The sequence below is a fragment of the Lissotriton helveticus genome, chromosome 12 (assembly GCF_964261635.1).
Source record: "Lissotriton helveticus chromosome 12, aLisHel1.1, whole genome shotgun sequence".
In the NCBI taxonomy this organism is placed as follows: domain Eukaryota; kingdom Metazoa; phylum Chordata; class Amphibia; order Caudata; family Salamandridae; genus Lissotriton; species Lissotriton helveticus.
Window position 1 is genome coordinate 3,083,224 of NC_136073.1, and position 20,500 is coordinate 3,103,723.

Here is a 20,500-nt window from a genome sequence, read left to right on the forward strand (position 1 = left end):
TCCTACGTCAAATCTATAGGATATATAATTCCAATGCGCAGAGCCTATAGGGAATATAGGAACTACACTACAGTGGTGCTGCCACTATCTAGGCAACAATGGAGAGGATGAAATGTTCCCATGATACACATTGTGTGAATGAGTGCACACAGGAATACTATGAAACAAATGTTGCTGGGATTATTCTCCTCTTGAGCTTCCTCGCCCACTAATTTCAGCCTCTCTACTATGAATGTGTAGTTAAATATTTCATTATTAGCTTTCGTGTCTTTGACTTCAAGTGTCTCCCAATTTTCAAAGCAGAGCGCACTGAGTGCCCGGCATCAAACCTGTCCTTAAAGGTTAACAGGTGACAACAGACACCGTCCTACTTGGTGTAGCTTTTCCAGCCGTTTTAGGGTGCCGCCTATCCAGCTACTTTGCACACCTTTTCGTATTTTTCTTGTCACCATTCTTATTTAATGAACTTTTAAAGTTTAAATAGCCTTTTTTTTTTTAAACGAAAACGGCCAATAGGCTGCCAAAATAGTTTCATTTTTAAAAGCAAAAAAAATAATTTCTAAGGAAAAATGTATATTTTTATTATAAAAGTGCTCAGCGATCCTGCAAGTAGGCGGAACTACTTAGTGCTTATTATTATATGGAGATTCCTGGAAGAACAAAGGTTTTCATTTTTTTGGTTATGGATTTCAGAACCAAATTTTAATCCCGTGCCCGCTTTGCCCCTTGTCCAGTAAAGAAGTTTCTAAAAGGGTGTGTAAAAATATGAAGGAAGAAAAAAAAAAGAAGATTCTTTATGCGAGGCATGAGGGGGGAGAAGAGTTGCCCTAACGGCTAGGGCGGTCGACCTCTTATCTGGGGAACTGGGTTAGAGACTCGGCAATGACGCTGAACATCCTGTGATTCTGGGCAACTCACAGAATCTCCCTGTGCCTAACAAAAATAAATGTGTCCTCATGTAACGCAACTGGTGCTATGTAAAGCGCTCTGATACCCGATTCGGGTCAAGTTTGCGCTATATAAAACTCCGTAAAAAGAAAAAAAGTGAGGTCAATTCACTTTCTAATGTGCGCAATCAAATCAACTTCTCCTGTACGGTTTCCGGTGGCCCCTCTCCTGGTTTGCCTCAATATCGATCCAATTCTCCTTTAATGAATCTTGGGTCCCTAGAAGCCAGGTCTTTGTAGTTGGCAAGGATGGATGAAGATCCTTGTCGTGCAGTCACAACAGCACATCTTTCATGTTGGAAAAAAGGAAACATGGTCCTCCATCAGTGACTGAAAACCAGGGTATGCTTCCTCACCGAAGCACGGATGATAATCACACTAAATGAGTTCTAGTTAGTGGCCATCCTAGTTTTTTACCATTTATATTCACTCCAAAATCATTGAGAGAATTTCACTGCACACATGAAAGATTCAAATAATTTTTAAAGATACTGTTTTCAAATGTAAAACACGTAACTGGAAAACAAGACTAATTAGGCAACACTGGCTTTATTCGTCCAACCAGCAAATCTACCACAATTACTGAAAAAAAACCTTTGCAATCAAATGTTTTAAAGTAAAAAGAAAATCAGGAACTGGTGCCTTAATAAGAACACTAAAACAGTAAAAATAAGCGTTTAAGAATCTTTGAAGGCTGCCAATACGATACAAGAAGGCGGTGTGTGTTTGAGCACAGGGAAGTAAATGCTCACTGAAGACCAATGGCCATGACTGAGGTACTGAACACAGGGAGTTTGGGGCTGACTGTATAAAGTTGGAGAGAATGCCAATGGAGAACAATTTAGGACTGTAAGTTCATTTTGCTTCTTCGACAGGTGACTCTCAGATATTCATAAAAGGTAGAACAGATTAGCAAACTAACCAAATCTTAATGTACGAACTGTCATGTAAAGAAATTGCTTAGAAAACCTAACTCGCCAATGTACGTGTCCTGTAGCTGGAATGGAACCTATGTTTAGGAAATGTATGGACTAATGCAGCAGAGTCCGTTTTACAAATATCTGGTACAAAGGCATTTATCAAAAGAGAAAATGTGGCTGCCTTTCCCATTATGCAGTCATCGTGCGGGTCGGTAATAGACATCATTTTCCCGCATTCCCTGCAGGGCTTGAAGTCGGTCTTCTTTGTCGACATCTTCGAAGAGACAAGATACAAAGAAGCAGAAAATGGTAACAAAAGGGCAACAAAGTACCAGTTGGCTACTGAGATTCCCGATAACCTTCGCGTCGACGACGCGGAAAAAAGGGAACTGATGTCATCACGCCGGCGTGGGCCTATTATAGGCGTCGGTGACGTCAGCGGAGTCGCGAGCGATGTGTCTCTATGACGTCCAAGTCCACGTCGGCGCGAGGCTACCAAAATAATTTTTTTGACGCAAGGGGATATTCACAAGGTGAGGAATCCACACGGCAGATGTATATCAGAAGACCTTTTCTAAGAAATCTACAAAATAAGAGACTATTCACCTAGCAAAGGCTTAGAAGACTAAAGCTCTCTTTACATCCAGCTTGCGCAAAGACCTTTCAGACGTAAGTAGGAGCAGCAGGAAAGAGCTTGAGCTTTATATCCCTTGCCAAGATCTAAAGGCAAATGGATAGAGATGCTGGGGAAGAACTGTAGATCACATTGCTCCTTGCTCAATTAAAACACAATGGTTGAGTCGCCAGTCTATAATAGATTATGACTGCATGTCTTTTTTGGAATCAATAACTTAAAGGTAATAAACTGCTCTCCATATTAACGCGATGGCTTCGTTACTTTAGAGCTCACATTCGTATTGTGACATCTAAAGAAACTGCAATCACTTCTTCCACACAACCACTGAAATTACTATGGAGAAATAGAAGTTATCTAAATCATGTTGGTCCTACTCCTCTGTCTTCAGACACCAATAATCCAAGCGGCCCAATGCATAGTCTGCCTTCCCAAGCTACTGCCACTCAAGTACAGAATACTCTGTAGGATCCACTGCATATTTTCTGGTACAGAGTTCAAGACACAGATCATGCAAAGATCTCTGGTCGTTTGTACATTTTTTACATCTTTAACAAGCGACGGCTGTGATGTCGTGACTGGCTAGATAAGCATTCTCTTCTATCAAAGAAAAGCTCCTATTACAGCCATGCATGTTTCAAAAAAGTGTCACAGGAGCTAACTTCTCAAATCTCCGTAGGTAGTATTTGCAGCCATGATGCAAAGGAAACTCCTTTGCTTTGAAAATACCCGGAACTTAAAGAACAGATCTTATAGGTCCAAGGCAAACTGAGAACCCTTTTCTATAGGAAAAGGGGGGTGGAGATTGTAAAAGCAGCATCTTCGATTTTACCCACATGGTCTTCTTTAACAGGACAAAATTCCCATTTCAGGTTTTTAGTATGACCTAGAAATAGAACTATTAAACCATTTGTTCCTTTTGGGATGTGTGGAACTGTTTGGCAGTATTTAGCTCCTTTGTAAAATCTCAAAATAGGTACTCAAAAACTATATATTATGTTCTATACGCTATCCGACACCTACATGCCCTTTCGTATTTTGTACAATGGAGGGAGATGAATTGCAATGCTTGTAATTTAGATTAAGCTACATATAACAAATATGGAATGAGAACATCAATTCTGGTAAGTTATTGTGATATATCCATTGCCTCATATGGAGAATCGATTTTTTCTCATTGAAAAAAAACAAGCAAGATCTTATGCATGGCAACATAGCATCCTTGAGGATGTTCATACATGCTGGATCAAGATTTTAATAGCCATATCTTTTTTCAAGTGCCGTGCTGCCAAACTCTGACATCAAATTCAGATGAAGCATTTGCCCCTATAGTATGGTCAATACATTTGGCCTGCCTAGAAACCTCAAGGGTGGCTCTAGCGCTATCAGGACCACTGTTTGACACTTGGGGAGTTTCAAAATCAGGCCTAGGGTCAGTGTGATTGACATAATGAACAAGGACATTACTGAGCTTTTCCTCCAAAAGGGCACTGTCTAACGGGTCTGGTTCTAGAACGGTTGAAAAAAAGGCTAGACATGTTTTTGCAATGTTTCGAAGATGTCTACTGATGGAGACGCCCACTGTTTGATTAAGTGCTGCAAGAGCTCAGTATCAAATACCCACTGGTGGTTTTCTTCACAGAACCAACCCAGAACATTTTGCTTGTGGATACAGCACATCTGGTATATGTTCTGCCTTCAACGCGAGGCCTTTGGCAAAGGCGCAAAGCCAGACACTGAGCCTCTACCAATAGGAGTGTTGATCTTGTGTCTGACAGCTTCTTCATGTATTTCATGATCACTCATTGTCAGAGAGAGAAGAAAATCCTAGAGACCCAGATGCGCCTGGCTATGCTCTTGATCGCGTATATGACAGGAACTGTCTTGTCGGACCAACGGCCCTGCACGGACAGCTGTCCTTGATGAGCTTCCCATTCCGTAAGAGGTGCATCGGTGATAACTGTCAGAGAGGAGGACACCTTCTGAAAATGTACTCCCTGAAGCAAGTTCTCTCTTGCACCACCGTGAGAAAGACTGCTTTGTTAGTTTGATCCACTAAGGATTTGAGAAGAGGGGATTTGTCAGTCTATTGGTTTGGTGCTGCTAAACACAAAGTGACATTTATGCTGAAGTACGGACACTACTGTGAAGGAAATACTTTTTCTGTTGTGTCGACTGTTGCCCCTAGATAAGATGGAATTTGAGCAGGCGATAGCAGTGACTTCCGATAATTGATCTGCAGGACTAGCCTGTGGAACACTAATGCGGTCTGTTGGAAATCTTGCTTCACTTTCAATGGACTTTGAGCCTTGATTAAAGAGTCCAAGCAGGCATAGATAAATATTCCATGATGATGGAGATAGGCCATAAACAATGCCATGCACTTGGACAAAAACGCAATGGGGCAGGGTCCAGGCTTAAAGAATGCATTTCAGCAAAATGGTTATCTAGTGCTTTGATGTACATTCCAGAGAACAGGTGGTAGTCTTGCCTCAAAAGCTAGGGCATACTCAAGTCTTACAATAAGCAGCACCCACTTGTCTGTTCTCTCTCACTCACTTATAGATGATATGAAACATCTCCTCCTCTTTAATGAGAAAAAGAGGGTAGGTATAAAGTGTTCCCTGTTGATTGCCAGATGAAAGTATTCCAAAGGTGTTAGAAGGCAGTGCTGGTGTCGGTCTGGCCTTGGAAAACTTCCACTGTTTGTAATAAATATGGATTAGTTGCAGATATCGCTTTTGATAGGACCAGTGAAGGATTTAACCCTCTGACGGTAGTACTAGTGATCCCCAGTCTTGAACTAGAGCCCAAGGAAATTACTTCTTTCAAGCTTTGCCACCTTCGATGTCTTCGTCTCAATCTTCATTTTCACCATCACCTCCTCTGTATTCTGATTAAACTAAGAGGTGCTTGAGACAAAGATTGAAGATCTTCAGCTGGGTACCAGGCTGGAGGTTAGACAGGTGCAAACTGGGTGACCAACAGTGTTATTCCATGACAATAAGCTATTGTTGCCAACTTGGCAGAGTCAATCTCAGCACTGATGTCTTGGTAGAAATCAAGAAGCCTTCACAAACTATCTACTCAAATTGTTGCGGAGGACGCAACAGATCTTCGTCAAAGAACTTTACACTTTCCTGCAACTCAATGTAATATGCACAAAACAGAGCAACTGCACTGCAGTTTTCAAGGAAATCACTGTTTTACCACATATCATACTTCAAAGGGCATCAAAAGATTTGCTTTCTCTGTCTGGGGTCTGCGGTTGCTTCAGGGGGGAAGACACGAATTTGCCTGCCCAAAAATCACTGTTACCAAATTTAGCTTTATATCAGATTTCAATAAATCCAGATTCTGCTTCAGTTTGTACTTCAGGAGACGAGGCTTGTGTGAAGAAAAAAGATATTCTTAATGTAGAAGCCCCAAGACAAGACGAAGGGGAGGTTGTGGTGACTGCCTCCATTGTAATACCTCCGTGCTAATGGACACTGCAGCTTGGTGTACATCTGTAGGGATGTTTTAATTTTAAAGCGCCCCCAACCAGCACAACTTGAAAGGTAGTTCACTCATCCACCAGCAATACAATGGAGAGAGAATCAGCAGGAGATGGTGTACAAAGAGGCAGTGTTGTTGTCATAAGAAGGGACATGGATGGAGATTCAGAAGGACACTGAACTGAACGCATCTTTCAGATATTCATAGGAAGTCCTTTTCTCTGAGTCGAGGGAGGCACAAGGTTGAATACCTGTGACTGGAGATATGTCACAGGCAATTGTCTGATGGGCGACAAAGGTTGGACAGGAGACAATCCTTGGGGTTGGGGGGGATGGGGGGTAGGGGTTTGGGGGCTAGATCTAATTTTGTCTGCCCTATCCTTCCCATCATTCACTTTAAAGGAGAACAAAAAGACTTTGGGAAGGATGTTTTTAAAATATCACTTCTCTTTCATTGTCATGGAATTGTCAATTATCAGAGATAAAATACCCCCTGGTGTAAAGGATTACTGCAAGTCACCAAGGAGTTCCATAACAAAGTGAAACGAGGAAGAAGGTAGAGTTCAGTTATAAGGTTATGAACTTCAGTTGACTTTCAATATTCTTATTATGCATGCCAGGGGGTACTTAATCCCACGTAATGCACGATCAAACCATCACCTTTCCCACAAACCAATTAAAATCTTGGTGTTTAGCTCTTTCATATGAAAAAGAAAGCGTGTTTACAAACATGAAGAATAAAACAAACTTTTAGTGAAAGATTAAACACATCCACAATCTGTTGGATATCTGCTGCAAACCGATGTTAGAAAGGGTTCAATACAAGTCAGTTTTAAAACAAACACACACCCCAAAAAAAAGAGCTGCAGTAGCTCGGAAAATGTAGAAACATGCAGAATAATTCTAGTTTTCTCTATGTAAGGAGTGCAAAAAGTAAGTATTTCCTCTCTGCGTGTCGCTGTAAGCTATTAAAATAGAACAGAAGAAAGAAAAAACGTTCCGTTTGTTGCTTTAAACAGCTGCTTCAATTATGTGCCGTGACCTGACCTACCTTTCAGCCCCACTGCTGGCTCTGGCAGCAGGCATTATGACATTAGAACTCTACTCTAACCACCTTATAATAGTCGAGTTCTGATGTCTTTCCTTTATATTCGGCGCCCAGGAGCATCACAAGCCGCCAATTATAAAGAAATTAGTGACTGCTGTTATTATAAGAAGCCAATGTATTATTGCCGTTTTTTTACAGCTAAATTATACTTTTGTGTCACATGTACTATTCGCCTCTTTTGAAGTAGGCAAAAACACAAAATGTGACGTTTGTGGTACTGAAATTCTAGACCCGTGTCATAAACATCGTCGTATCATGACGATTTTGGTATCAGCAGACCGAGAATGACGAGTGTACTATATACAAGTCTTTTCGTCATATTCGAGTAACGAGACCACCCTGAAACCAGGGATTCCGTTCTGGACCCTCAGGTTCCATTTTGTGTACGGCAGCCATTTTGTGGTTGCCCTCACATAGGCCGATGATTAAGGCCGACCGGGTCCATGGACACGTACACTTTTTGCTGACTCCTGTGTGACCTGGGCAAGCTGACTCCGTTGCCTAAAGCCAAACCTGCTCAGCCTGTTTCTTTCCCAGTGGCCGAGCGAGATTAGGGATCAAGCCACAACATGCCATAAACTCTTTATTATATACAACTATGTCTAACCTCACACACACCTGCCTCTGTTCCTTTCTTTATGGCCTGCTTTACGATGAGGAGGTGCCCGTTTTTATTAGGGGTCCGTCCGATATCTGATGAAAAGTGTTAGGCCTTGCTGGGTAATTGATTGTGGGCTGGACAAACTGAAATATGGGCTTGTTATCATGATTCTGCTTTTTCTTTGTCGTGAAAATATGTGAATGGTCAACTGTAAATAAGGAATGTTCGCCTGAAGCATAATATTTTATATAAAAGGGATGACTAGCTTGGTAAAGTTGAGCAGTCTCCTGAGAACATACACAGTGTTGTACTTCTAGGATGCCTGTTACTGGTTGCAGCCAATAAATTGGATCTTTGACATCACCAAGAAGACTCTGTGTTTCTGTAGTCTGAGACAGGAGAACTCGAAGTCTTTGGGTGTGTCCCCTGGCACCGCTGGGTTCTTAAAAACCCGGTACTTCATTTGGCGCCCAACGTAGGGCGATTTCAGCGGTACCGGTCCAAGCCAGAGGTTCGTGAGGAGCTTCGTGTGAAAATTCTGGAGGAAGGCCAACCACTTCATCGACCCCTGTATGTCGTCGTGGTCCGAAAGTCTTTGCTGCGAGGTTCCCCGCTTTCCGACGGCTACGAAGGACTGCTGCCCTGACTATCGCCCTGTCTTGGACCCTTTGATGATTTGTAGAGCGAGACGATAGACGAGTCTTCTGGTGACGTCATCGATACCTCAGTTAAGTATGAGTGGAGCGTCTCCCAGTCCTTAGTTTTGGTTCTTAGATTTTGGGTATCCCCTTGGGATCTTTGATTTGGAACTTGCAAGTGCCAAAGCCGAGGGACTCGTGTATTCACAAGACTATCTTATTCGATAATCCTTTGAAGTTTGAAGCTAAACTAGAGAGCGAAAATGCCTGGTCTTAGCAGACTTGGAAATTTGTTTTGTTGTGGTCGAAATAGGGATTCCCAATTGGAGGACCCGTGTCCGGTTCCTCCGATTGGAACTCCAACCTATGAACTCTATGTGAAGCATGGCGTGGGCCCCATCACGTATAATGAAGTATGGATCCGATACACCAGGAAGGATGGTGTCCTAAAATGGCCCCAATATGGTAGTTTTGACACGGAAGTTCTAGATAATTTAGAGGTTAGACTTTTTAAGAAGAAAGCCCGGCCGGCGATGTTTGACTCTTTCTGCCTATGGCGAAAGGAAGCCAAACAAAGAAATTAAATTAGCAAAGAAAAATAAAAGAGAAAAGGGTATCTCGATAATGCAAGCTGCTATACTGTTTAAATACAACGAAGAAGAACAAGCGAGTGAGCAGTTGCGCAGGCAACGTAAAATGGCGATTGATAAATGCTACCCAGTTTTGTCGCCTCTCCAGCAAGAGGTAGCAAAAGAACTTGAGAAAGACCCTTTAATGTCACACTTATTGAGTTCGCCACCCCCCTATGCGCAGAGTGGTACAGCACCTCCGCAACATTTAGTTGTACAACCTCCGGTTGTTTTGCCTCAGGTTCTTCCACAGCCGCCAGCTCCTCTTCAGTTGGCTCCTACTGCTACGGCGCAGCCTCCTCAAGGGCCGCCGACTTTGCTACCTGCTCTGCCTTTACTTCCTACGACTTTACCTACTGTATCGATCACCTCTTCTGATGTTCCTTCTGATACTGCCTCTGCGTCTGCCTCTGCGTCTGCCTTGCCTCACTCTGTTTTTCCCCGTTCTTTTATCGACTTCTCCTTCTGTTCGACAGAGAATGACTGATACTGTTGCTAGTCTCCTATCTCCTCTCTTTGGGGCAGCAAGTATGACTCCTGTTTAAACGCACAAACAGTTGCGTAGTCAACTGCCCGACTCTAGAGAGCGGGAAACATTGGATTATTTGGCACATAAATGGGTAACTGACCACACAAGATATGAGCTAGAGTCTGTTATGGATGTCTTCCATCAGTGGGAAGCACCGAAGTAGAGATATGTTTTTGAGAAAATGTGTGCTTTTCTTTGTGAGGATTTGGAGGATAATGATTTGGAGCTCAATCCACCTGAGCTGTGCCGTGTACGGTTTGAGTTTGCGAAGGGCAAGATTGTGGGTTCCGATGTTGAGAGGGCAGTTGCGCCATTGTTATCATTTCGGAATAAGGGTATTTCTCGATCGTTGTTTGAGCCTGATCCCTCTGTTAGGAGGAAAGCGAGACAATACCCAATGAGAGAGGTTCCTCCGGTATGGAAGGAAGCAGTTCAGGCTGATGCAGGTCTTAATATCGTAGCTGCGCCGGCTCATTTTCGGCGTGTTTGGGTGCATGTTCCGTGGAAACGAGCTGAAGTTCTGGCTCTTAAGCAGACTTTACCTGACCCACGTAAAAATCCAGCAGGATATTACAAGGAATTATCACAGACTGCAGACTCATGTGTTATGAATTTGGCGGATATAGACATGTTGTTTGGGAATGTAGTCCCGCAACCTTTATGGGGATTGATTCGTCATACTGATCATGCACAGGAGTTAGGTGATACATGGGCTAATATTGGTGCTGCAGATGCACAACAAGTTGGTGGTGCTAAACCTGAGCCTTTAGTAGCAGAACTCCCTGGTAAGATCGTTACTTACATGAAAACTTTAATGCCCGCGATGCGTGTAAATTGGGATAAATTGTCTGCATGTAAGCAGAAGGAGGAAACTGTGTCTGATTTCTTCACCAGGTTTGAAGAAACATTTATCGACCACAGTGGTCAAGACATGAGTACAGAAGGTAGTCAACGGTTGTTCGTTGACAAGTTTGTGCACAATTTGCTTCCTGAGTTGTGTAAGAAATTGAAAGATTCAGAGAGTTTGTGGGCCGTTTCCTCTTCAGCACAGATATTGGCTACTGCACAGTAGTACGAAAATAGAGATAAAGATGAGAAGGATAGAGCAGACAAGAAAACTAAAGAGTTAAAGACGAAGGTTCTTTTACAGCAAGCTTATCCGCCTCGTGGTGGTCAGCGTGAATATCAGCATCCTCAACAGTTTCAGAGAAACTCGCAAAGGTTCGAGTTTTCTCAACAACGTTTTCCTGTAGGCCCTAATCAGTGTGCATATTGCAAAGAACAGGGTCATTTTAAAAGTAGCTGCCCTGCTTTGTTACAGCGTATGAATGGTATGTCTGGTACAAGAAGTCGAGGTGCTCAACAAGCTCCTAGGGGTAGAGGACGTGGAGGGTTCCCCCAGAACGCAAGTTCCTTTCCCCCACAAAATTCAATGAATAGTTTTGATCAGCAGAATAACGCGTCTGGTAGGACGACTCAGTACTATGCTGATGACTACTATGCAGAAGGTGAGAATATGGAAGGTGATGATTGCTAGGACAGCCATAGACAAAGAGAGGGAGTTGTTTCAGTTCCAGTAGATCAGAGTGGACCTTACGTTGAGGTGATTACATCAGGTGTGTCAGAGCCTTTTCTGTTGGATACTGGTGCTACAAAGAGTTCTATTATGCACTCTAAACTCCCTGGCGCACCTTTGTCTGGCGAAATGAATGTTTCAGTAGGTTTTTCTGGCGCCCCGGTTAGGAACCCGATTTCTAGTCCTATGTCTCTTTCTGTTGGACCTTGTGAATTCGAAGCACCCCTTATCCTGACGACGGGTTGTGGTGAGAACTTGTTAGGATTAGATCTATTGAAAAGATTGTACACGACGTTGTATTGTTCTCCTTCGGGAGTACAACTCACATTGGGTAAGAAAGTGGTCTCCCCGATATATTTGTCGAAGGATAAACTTCCGGCAGAACTGATTTTTCTTCCTTATTCTATTTGGGCTACTGGTCCAAATGATGTGGGTCTTTTGGAAATACCGCCATATGTTGTGACGTTGAAAGCAAATGTTAAAATGCCACGTATTCCCCAATACAAGATCTCTAGTGAAGGTGAAAAGGCGTTGCTAGCGATCATTCATGACTTGATTGAGAAAGATGTAATTGAAGAAACAAGAGGTAACATTTGCAATAGCCCTGTTCTGCCTGTCCTAAAAAGAACTGACTCTTCTCAGCCACCCGTTTACATATTTGTGATCGATCTTAGAGAGGTGAATAAAATAGTTGTGCCACAATTTCCTGTTGTTCCTGATATCACTGCTTTATTAACTATGATTCCAGCTTCAGCCACGTGGTTCTCGGTGATTGATTTGAAGAATGCTTTCTTCAGCATCCCGATTGCCGAGAAGAGCAGGGATATTTTCGGCTTCTGTTTAGGAGGCCGAAGCTTCCGGTTCAAACGCGCTCCTCAAGGCTATTGTGAGAGTCCGTCAATCTATAGTCAGGCTTTAAAAACACAGCTTGATACGATTGTTTTACCTGACGGTGCTACACTTATTCAGTACGTCGACGATTTATTAATCGCTGCAGATTCTGAAGAGATTTGTAAAGAAGCTACCTTATCGTTGTTGCGTCATTTGTCTGATCTGCATCACAAAGTGTCTCTTTCAAAATTACAGTATTGTCGACAAGAAGTGACCTACTTAGGTCATCTCTTATCGAAGGAGGGAAGAAGATTGACCCCAGAAAGAATTCAGGCAATTGCACAAATGAGGGTGCCAGTTACACAGAGAGACGTGCGTGCTTTCTTAGGTATCAGGTCATATTGCAGACAATGGATACCGAATTTTTCCCTGCTGGCCAAACCTTTGGTGGCATTAACTTGTAAAGATACACCAAATCCCCTTCCGTGGTCTGAAGATGGTCAGAAAAGTTTTTCCGAATTACGTAATGCATTGTGTTCGGCTCCTGTGTTGGGTACCCCCGACTACAGTAAGCCTTTTACACTGTATGTCCATGAGAGAGAAGGATGTGCATTGTCAGTGTTGACACAGTCCTTTGGGGACAAGCAGCGTCCATGTGCATATTTCTCGTCGACTTTGGATCCGGTAGCTAGAGCGTTGCCGAGTTGTTTGAGAGCGGCAGCAGCTGTTTCTATTCGGCAGTCTGCCGGTTTGGTGATGAACAACACATTAACAGTAATGGTTCCACATGCAGTGGACACTCTGCTAAACAGGACCCAGACACAGCACTTAACTAGTGCTCGGTTGTCAGGTTATGAGTGGACACTTTTAGCGGGTCATGTGCACATAAAAAGATGCAACACGTTGAATCCAGCTACGTTGTTGCCGATTGTAGCAGAAACAGATGGTTCTGAACAGCATGATTGCTTTCTTAAGACAGAGGAAGAAACGAAAGGGAGAGTAGATCTTAGGGACACTCCTCTTGTGAAGTGTGATGGTACCTTATGGGTGGATGGTGCATGCTTCAAGCTTCCGAATGGTGATACAACTGCGGCATATGCTGTTACGACTTTGCATACGATTGTTGAAGCTGCACGCATCCCACATAATTCAGCCCAAGCAGCAGAGTTGATTGCACTTACAAGAGCGTGTGTATTATCAAAAGGAAAGAAAGTGACCATATATACTGACAGCCAGTATGCATTTGGTGTGGCTCACAGTTTTGGACGATTGTGGAAGGAACGTGGGTTCCTCACGTCTCATGGAACTAAGATACAGCATGGTCAGTTGGTGAATGAGCTTCTCAAGTCACTTACTTTGCCGTTGCAAGTCGCGATTGTAAAATGCAGTGCACACAAGAAGGTTACCGATGATGTCGGTCGTGGTAATGCGTTTGCTGATGAAGTTGCAAAAGACACAGCAAGAGATGTGATGAGTCGAATGTATATTGCAGGCCCTGCAAGATGGATTGGTGACGTTGGAATGTGTGAAGATACGATAGAGAGTGTGAAGTCTATTCAAGCTGAAGCTACAGAGAAAGAGCTGAGTGTGTGGAGAGAGAGTACGGGTAAATTAGACTCGAATGGTTGTTGGGTTGAGTTGTCAGAGCATCAGCGATGGTTGTTACCCGATGCATACGTGCTTGCAGTGGTTACAATGGCGCATGGGATGGCTCATATCAGTGTGAAAGGGATTTGGAAGTTGTTGGCTCCAGTATGGCAAAATGCTGGAATTCCTAAGTGTGCAGAGAATGTGGTCAAAAATTGTATGGTTTGTCTGAAATACAATCCTGGTAGGGGAACTCCAACTCCAGCTGGTCATTTTGCACCTCCAACGTATCCGTTCGAGGTTTTGCAGCTAGATTTCATCCACATGGAGAGGTGCAACAACTTGAAATACGTACTCGTTGTTGTTTGTGCCTTTTCGAGATGGGTAGAAGCATATCCCCTGAAAGACAATACTGCGTTATCCACAGCTAAAGGCCTTGTCAAAGAATTTTTCCCGAGATTTGGTTTGCCGAGAATGGTCTGGAGTGATAATGGGAGTGAATTTGTGGGTCGAGTGATGAAGAGAGTATGTGAAGGGCTAGGTATACGCCACAGGTTTCACGCTGCAAATCACCCCCAATCAGCTGGACTAGTAGAGTGCTACAATGGCACGTTAAAACTAAAACTGGCCAAGATACAAGCGAGCTCTGGTCTTAAATGGACTGATGCGTTGCCATTAGCACTTTTATCGACAAGAATGACTGTGCATTCCCGAGTGGGACTTAGTCCGTACGAGATTGTGTTTGGCCGCCCCGGCCAACATATGGGGAGTGCCAAGACCGACAAAATTCAGTGAGATTGAACACCCTGTACTGCTTGATTACTTGTATGATTTGACGGCTAAATTGCGTGTTTTACACCAACAGGTTCACGATACTTTGCCCCAGGTTTCTGAAGACCCAGGACACATCATCGATCCTGGATCGTGGGTCCTAATTAAAAACTTTCAGCGGACAAAGAATGACCAGCCCCGTTGGATCAGCCCCTACCTAGTCCTGTTGTCAACGAGATCGGCAGTGCGAGTGCAAGGAAAGAAGAACTGGATCCACGGCGTACACTGCAAGAGGGTCCCTTTGCCTCTGCCGTACAACTGGTGGGTCCAGGAGGGTATTGCTGACTCTGAGACTGAGACTGTGCCTCGTTTTCTGCCTTTCAGCGATGCACGTTTAATTGGGACAAATTCTGAGCGTGAAAGCGACGATCTTTTGCAAGAAGCCGTGCCATCTTCAGTTCGACTGGACACTACTGAGCCTGACCTATTGTTTCGTGATCAGACATTACCAGGGAAAAGCCGTTATAATCTCAGGCCAAGAACTATGGACAAATAAAGTTCCTATTGTTTGCTATTTTTGAAAAGTGCAGCTCTCTCATCTGAGAAACTTTTTTGATTTTTGTTTTTCGAACCACCATCCGGGTTCAGCTGTAGGGTCGCGGGCGACAAGTCTTTGGAGTGCAAGCCGAAGACACAAGGTCGACGGTTTTGGTTGGTTCTTGGGCGTTTCCCTTGAACTGACAGGCGCATTCCTTAGCACGGAACACCCTACCTCCGCGAGCAGCAAGGTTAGAGGATGGAGTTTTTCGAGATGGAGAGACCTGCCAAAGAGATGAACTTTAAAGCCAAAATGTGTATAATGATGACCAGAAAAAGTTTTTTGATATTATGCATTTTCATGTTGCTTAGTGTAATGATGTTTTTAATAGGATATGTTTTATTTTATTTTCGAGTGACATTTACACCCACTACACAGCCCATACCTCCTCCTACTGTTTCCTCACATTCTTTTCACCCTTTGCCTGAACATGAGTCCGTTAGAAGATTAGAGTTTATCAATAACTCCTTTGTTCAGCTTTTTCACCAACACCAATTAGTAGAGAACACGACTAACTGTTGGGTGTGCGGTCTTATGCCTCATACTACTGATAAAGGTATCCCTTATCTGGTCCTGCCATTCAGCTACAATGGTTCTGTATGGGCATACAGAACGATGTTCATCTATGCTCGTGAAGTCCACCCCCCTACGTTCTGTAAAAGATAATCCAAGGAATAGTGCTCTAGTTAAGGGCATAGTAGATATGATTAGAGAAGCTACTTCCTATGAGACTATCCCGAGAGATGAGACACTAGCGTATATTGGATGGAACGTAACCGGATATGGAATTAATCTGAGTGAGGACCAGCGAGCAAAAAGATCCTCCCCGATTTGGGTTGTACCCCATCAGGGTCACTACTGTCTGCAAGGTGATGGTAAGAATCCCCGAGCTCAGCTAGGGAAGAGTATCTGCAATGAGACATACGTCTTTGCATCCCAGACTTCCCCTTCGTTCCTAGCAGCTAAGGGTACCTATTTCATCTGTTATGATAGAGCATACACATGGTTGCCCCCTGACTTCATGTTTTGTTTCGTTCCTGTTGCCTCCCACTTACACAGCTGCGGCAGATTACCACAAAACAAGGGTAGTTAGAGGTGTCTTCAGTAAGGAAGACACTGCAGGACAAGAAATGGGAGATTTCCTGAAGGGTTTTCTGCCGTTTTGGGGGCCTATGGTTAACAGCAGGAACATAAGGCAATTGACGAGGGTGGTTGAGTCCACCGTAGTTGAAACTGCCGGTGCCCTTAGTAACTTGACTGCTGAGCTCCAGTCGGATCGTCTTATGACTCTTCAAAACAGAGTTGCGTTAGATGTCATGCTTGCAGATCGAGGTGGGGTATGTAAAGTGATCCAATCAAGTTGCTGTGTTTTCCAGATAATGCCCCAACAGTGTACCAGGCCATTTCCAAACTGCATAAGATCTCCGAATCTATTCATGTGAATAAAGGAGATTGGACGTTAATGGGGTGGTTCTGGGAACTAATATCCCCCTGGGGATGGAAGATTCTGATGGTCATTGGGATGATCTTAGCCATTCTTTTCCTGTTCTGTCTGTGCGTACAGTGTGCTCCTACTATATGTGGCATCTGTGCTACATCATGTGTAACGAAACCTGTATCAAGGAATAAGCTAAGTAATAGGATGTTGCTACAGCAACATCTCAATGATTTTATGAATATAGACCTGGACTCAGATTAGCGTGAGTGTAGGTTAATTGCCTATGTAAGGGCAAAAGGAGGGTCTGTGTACTGAAATTCTAGACCCGTGTCATAAACATCGTCGTATCATGACGATTTTGGTATCAGCAGACCGAGAATGACGAGTGTACTATATACAAGTCTTTTCGTCATATTCGAGTAACGAGACCACCCTGAAACCAGGGATTCCGTTCTGGACCCTCAGGTTCCATTTTGTGTACGGCAGCCATTTTGTGGTTGCCCTCACATAGGCCGATGATTAAGGCCGACCGGGTCCATGGACACGTACACTTTTTGCTGACTCCTGTGTGACCTGGGCAAGCTGACTCCGTTGCCTAAAGCCAAACCTGCTCAGCCCGTTTCTTTCCCAGTGGCCGAGCGAGATTAGGGATCAAGCCACAACATGCCATAAACTCTTTATTATATACAACTATGTCTAATCTCACACACACCTGCCTCTGTTCCTTTCTTTATGGCCTGCTTTACGATGAGGAGGTGCCCGTTTTTATTAGGGGTCCGTCCGATATCTGATGAAAAGTGTTAGGCCTTGCTGGGTAATTGATTGTGGGCTGGACAAACTGAAATATGGGCTTGTCATCATGATTCTGCTTTTTCTTTGTCGTGAAAATATGTGAATGGTCAACTGTAAATAAGGAATGTTCGCCTGAAGCATAATATTTTATATAAAAGGGATGACTAGCTTGGTAAAGTTGAGCAGTCTCCTGAGAACATACACCGTGTTGTACTTCTAGGATGCCTGTTACTGGTTGCAGCCAATAAATTGGATCTTTGACATCACCAAGAAGACTCTGTGTTTCTGTAGTCTGAGACAGGAGAACTCGAAGTCTTTGGGTGTGTCCCCTGGCACCGCTGTGTTCTTAAAAACCCGGTACTTCACTTTGAAAAAAAAACACTTCAAGATCCCCACACATTGGCGGGATCATCTAGTGCCTATTATAAAAATTAGATTCCCTGAAGAGAAATAAGTTTTCCTGAATCCATGCAAGCAGTGGCGAGTGATTCCACTCTTTACTATCAATGAAGATCCTACGGTTCTTAACATGTTATTCAACTTTACATTGGCATACTCATTAGCACAATGGGTAGATCTCCCCACATCCAAGTGAAACAAAGTGTGAAGCAAAGTATGAGAAGCAGTTTAGCCAACATGATGGACAGAGTTTGCTGTTCACTCAGCCCGGCCTGCACAATTTCAGTGCTGTGACTGTGTGTAGGACTTTACAATCAAACAAAATAGTGTTTTTTGTCACCTGGTAGGAGGAGAGCAGACTTAAGTAGCAAGAAGATGAGTGGTAACCACGAACTCAGTGGGCCATCAAATGGCTTTGGCTTGGTCAAAGTCCAAGAAGAGACTATGAAGGGCTGTATGACAGCCCATTAGAGTATTATACTTTAACTCCACTGGGTCCTATTGTAAAAGAAAAGGTATTAAATATGGGACAGCTGCCTGCATCTGCAGGAACCTATCCAGGATCACTGTACACTGGCCTGTGACGACCAGGGAACACAACAGAGTTTTATTAAAAGGGGCCACTTGGCTTCTCGGCTGCTGGTGCTGCGAAGGATATAGATGCAGGCCCGTGGGTTCTCTTCATGGACACAGAGACCATGTATAACTAGGGTGAGAAATCACAAATTTGCAAGTCATCAAATGCTCTACATATACCAATGGACGCTATGGTCACAACCGTGCAAGAGCTGGTTTAGAAACAGAATATGGTTCTCGTTTATCTCATAATTTAAGTTTGGTCATTTCAAGGAACCAAGGTGTGAGACTGCTTGCTTACTGGTCATTCCCTTCCTTGCTCTGCATGTGTTTTTCAGAAGACCTTGGTAAGGGGGGGCAATCACTGAGAGACACTGATTCGGAGGGAAGAAAATACTAAATAACAGGTCTAAAATTGAAGTGTTAATAATGCAACATGGTTTAGTGAGCAGGTGCTCACTGGCTGCCTCAATACCACATTCAGGGATGCAGATCAAATATGGTGTTCCAGAACACGATAGGGCAGGCCAGAAGAGGCAGCCTTACCCATGCTGCTGGAAAGTTTGCAAAACATCTAATCCTTTCGCGAATTGCTCCATAGGAAACCTACGTAAGTGATCCCCATATCGCTGCCAGAAAGCGAGGGCACTGGGATAAAATCACAACCTAATTTCACAGGAGAGAGTAAACCTATGTCAAAGAGGGATCACCCATGCGGTGTGGGAGCCCATGGAATAAGAGGTTTGAAAATTAATTCCTGAATTAAATGTTACTTACCTTTAATAGGAGTACTGTAAACAATCATAAATAACTATTGCGATTTTTCAACTGAGATAATGCTTCTGTATTATTAATCTCTAAAGATCATTCCTGTGATAAAGGCATATCCTGAAAGGGCCTACCACGAGAGGAGGCTACCATGTGGCGTAGAGGTGCCACAGGATAGAATGCCAGTGGGGTGTCATCTCCAGATCCATACACTGCCAAGCCTGGCTGAGCTTGAATTCAATCTTCTGCAACGTAAAACAAAGCACAACAAGTGCTAAGGAAGCCATTCCAAACAAAATGTAGAACAGAACAAAAACAAAAATACTAATGAGGAAGCTCACGAGTGCTCACTGCAGAGAGCAAGCAAAATGTGCATGTGAGCTCGTCCCACTAGGTGGCAAAAAGTAGCAAAGGCAGGCAAAGCAAGCATGAGGCAATACACCTGCAGTGCAGGTGGGACGGCACTTTGAACATGGGTCTCTAAACTACTACACAAAGGACCTCCCGTGACATCCTTGAAGGTGAAGGGCATCCCAATGATAGGAAAGAAGTTAATTAAGATTTTTTTAAATAACTTAAGGGTAGCTACTTTACAAACAAGCTCTCTTAACCGTCCAAAGCGCAAGTCAGGATTAGATTCCGTGAATCTGTCTATTATGGGCTAAAGGAATAACCCACATCCTCCAATCCCAAAACCCAAACCAGATACTGCTATAAAAGACACCCCATAGCTGAAGGGGACTCACAAAATGAGTTCCTTTATCAGTTTGAAATGGAAGTGCCCCATATTATTCTTTATGTGTCACATTGGAAAGTTGTGCCAATAAATCTGCAGTGTACAGTCAAAAAGAAAGGGACACAAATCTATTTAAACTTCGTTTACACCCCAATGGAGACAAAGCTCGTCTGTCCCTCCTGTGACTCAGGGACTGGCCTGTACCTGTGTGATAGAAGCTTATCAAACACCTGGAGAAGAGAAATCTAGAGAGATATCGTTAATCACAGCCAAACAGTTCACAGAGAAAGAAAGAGCTTAACTTAACATTACAATACTTTACTATGAAACACTTAAATATGTCACTAATGGTATAAAACAACTAAGACTTAGCTTAATCAACATGAAGTGAGACTGTGTGTGCTTATTATGTACTAATGAAGTCAGAGGATAAATGAGCATTCAGATGGCAAACTATTCTCCAGCATGTATGGAACATGCAATGGGGAAAATCACCTGTTCTCCAGCATGTATGGAAGAGAATGGTCTATGTAAAATACTTTGAAGTGTATGTCATTTCAGATGGGGACTTTAACCTTCTGCAAGTTGAAAACATGTTTTAGAGTTGCATTTGTTTTTTTTCTAAACAAAGGAATACTAAATAACCTGACCTCAATTTCACCAAGAGAGGGTGCCTCACCTATTCTCTTGCACGTATTTAACATGCCAGAGGGTGCATTACCTACTTCACACAGTTCATTTTTCACAAGGTAAAACACCTACTCCAAGGCAAGAATTTAACATCAAATTGAAGAGCTATTTTTCAGTATCTAAGGCACATGGGGCAAATGTTTCTTACAGCATGCCATGTGCATTAGCATAAACGGTCTTTACTTTATCACTAAACTCCAGTGCGCGTGGAACACACAATAGTGGCATTTAATTA

General features: G+C 43.3%; 1 protein-coding gene across 18 annotated transcripts in view; it reads right to left on the reverse strand.

Moving 5' to 3' along the window:
• DAZAP1 (DAZ associated protein 1) overlaps positions 1-20,500 on the reverse strand; it is a 519,254-nt gene that overhangs the window by 392,689 nt on the left and 106,065 nt on the right. The window lies entirely within an intron of this gene.